The 2732-nt window shown below is 59.8% G+C and overlaps 1 protein-coding gene across 1 annotated transcript in view; it reads left to right on the top strand.

Moving 5' to 3' along the window:
* Nucleotides 1–2732, top strand: part of Col5a3 (collagen type V alpha 3 chain) — a gene marked incomplete at both ends in the record, with an annotated part of 34845 nt that overhangs the window by 1391 nt on the left and 30722 nt on the right. The window lies entirely within an intron of this gene.

The following is a 2732-nucleotide window of genomic DNA, read 5'->3' as shown; positions in this document are numbered from 1 at the left end:
CTGCGCGCATCTGGCCCGGTGCCCGGCCGCACCCCGAAGGGTTTGGGGTGGGGGGCGCCCGAGGAATCGCGGGGGACTCTGTGGGTCCTGAGGTGGGGAATGATCAGGGCTTCCTTGCCCTGAGGAGCCCGAGGCTGGGTCGCGTGGGTCCTCCCGGATTGGCCTGTGCTCCGTTCCCACACTCCTGACCCTGCCGTCTCAGAATAGCAGCCCCCCACCCCCGACACCCGGGACTCAAACACCGCGGCCGCGCCCAGGCAGCTCCGCAGCACCCGGCGGCACCGATCACCCTGCTGTCCGCCTGTTAGGCGCTCAGAGCCTCACGCCTGTTTCCCTATGGTCAGCACGACCCATCACCCACTGGCCGACTTGGTCACACTGTCCCAGCAGCTGTGTGGTAGAAGTTTCCGTGTGGAGAACCGCAGTCCCTGTCACATGTCTGAGCTTGTACAGACCCAGACTAACTTGTATGACCAACAGGGTGATCCGCGCCAGGCCGGGAAGCTCAGGAAGCGGCACACGATGGCACCTAATCCCACTGTCACAGGCCGATGTTTGCACACATGGACATCTCAAGAAATGCCTCTCTGGAGGCTGAGGCAGGAGGGTTGCTGGGCTACTTAGTGAGTTCAAGGCCAGCCTAAATTCTAAAGTGAGACCCTGCCGCACAAAAGCCAAACCAAAAACGACTTCCCAGCCATTGTCTGTCCCACTGATTGCCGCACACTCACCCAGTCTGTCTGTCTCTGTCTCTCACACTCACATTTGCACACACCTCACACCCGCACCCTCCCAGGCACCCGGGAGGTCTCCCGTGTCCCCGCACATCTCATGCCGTCTTCCCAGGCCTCGACCAGCCCAGGGAAGAGGGTGCGTGTATGGGGGAGCGTGGGCCGGGTCCGCGACAGACCCCCACCTCCCGTCCTGTGGGCAGGGCTCAATGCTTCTTGTGTGTGTCCTTGTCACCAGGCCAGCCATGGGAAGAAAGGGCGGTCAGTTTCCAAAAGGTCAGTTCAGAAGGGACACACACTAAAGCCAGAGTCCTCTGGGTGGGATGCCAGGAAGGGCTCTGGCCGGGAGAGACCCTTTCTCTCCATGGGGAGGCTGGGGTCCGGGCCTGGGAGGGTGATCTCAGTATGGACGTCAGTCCTCCCCTGGGACCCTCCTGGAGAGGGGACGGCTGGGGCCAGGGCTCCACAGGGAGTGGCCTTGTGGTCAGTGGAGCCTGGGAGCCCGGCTCTTGGCCCCAGGGGGCTGTAACCCAAATACTCTTAATAACTACACAGACAGACACAGAACAGGCAATTAGAGGCCGCACCAGGACAGAGGGAGGGAAGAGGGAGGGGCACCTACTCCCAGATGTGCAGAGAGGGGCTGAGGAGGCAGCTGAGGAGCTCGATGGATCGTTTGGTTGATTGACTGAGAGCTGGACTGAGCTGTCCAAAGATGAGGAGAGCAAGAAAGCAGAGGAGACAAGAGGAAGAGCTGGAGCTGCTGGGGCTGCAAGGGGCTCTGTGGAGTTTGGAGAAGGGATTTCCTCAGCCGGGGACAGGGGCTTCCTCCAAGGTGCTACCCCCAAGTCCGGCCCCCACCCGCTTCCCAAGGGTGAGGTCCGCGGAGCCACTCCGGGGGTGAGGTCATGGCAGACTGGGGGAAAGCCAGCTCCCGCCAAGAGGCTGGGTCAGGGGGTCAGTGGGGCCGGCGGCGGGGTGGGGGAGGGGAGCCATGTGGTTCCGCTTAACACTGGCCGGGCTGCCCGGGGTGGGGCTGGGCCAAGGGCCCGGATTCGGTCTGGGTTGGGCCAGGCTGGGTCCTTGGTTCATTGAGAGGAGACGGGGAGAAGCTGGTTGTGGGGTGGGGGAGGAGGAGGCCAGGGGTTATCAGAGAGAGGTGATCTGAAGGGGGTCAGGGGGTTGTGAGAGCAAGGGGGGGTCATGGGTCACATGGGGGAGACCGAGAAGGACAAAGAGAAGGTCAGGGGTCACCAGAAGGAGAAACAGTCAGAGGGAGAAGACCCGAAGTGCCAGCTGTCAGAAGGAAGAGGTCACGGGCTATGGCCGAGGGACGATGTCAAAAGCAGATGAGTGCTTAAACAAAGTGTGGCATCTGTGCACAGTGGAGTACTACGCTGCCGTAAAGAAGGACGGCTTGAGTTGTATGTGGGAGAATAGATGCACCTGGAGACAAGACAAGCACTCTAAGTGAAATGAATCAGGCACACAAGCTGAAATTTCACAGAGCTTCTCCTATATGGGCAACCTACCCTCTAAATAAGGGGCAAAATAAAAGCTAGCAAAGAGGAAATAGGGAGATAGATCTTTTGCAAAAGGGAAGGGACCAATAGATAGGAGGGAGGGGAGGAGGAAGGAATAAAAGAGGAATTCGGATGTGTTGTGTACATGGACCAACTCCCCGTGAGGAACGCAATCATTGTGTACTGCATGGTGTAATAAAAACGAAACGCTGGTGAGAAAAGAGGACTTGGAAGGCGCGGTGGATGGAGCGAGAGGTTCACAGAAACTGGAGGTCCAGAGGCGGGTGTGGGAGCAGCATGCAGGACCCCCCTTTCCACGCGGGTTTCCCCTGGAAGGGGGCTCGGGCTGGGGAGGGGCCCCAGGGAGTCCTTGCGGAGGAGTCGGGGAGAGGGGACAGTTCAGCTCCGGGGCTCCAGCCAGGAAACACTGATTCATCCCAGAACTAGGTCAGATTTTTTCTCACCATAAACCGAGTGG

The sequence above is a fragment of the Fukomys damarensis genome, unplaced genomic scaffold, assembly GCF_012274545.1.
Source record: "Fukomys damarensis isolate Sample0158 unplaced genomic scaffold, DMR_v1.0_HiC HiC_scaffold_37, whole genome shotgun sequence".
In the NCBI taxonomy this organism is placed as follows: domain Eukaryota; kingdom Metazoa; phylum Chordata; class Mammalia; order Rodentia; family Bathyergidae; genus Fukomys; species Fukomys damarensis.
This window is presented reverse-complemented; position numbering and strand designations above follow the sequence as displayed.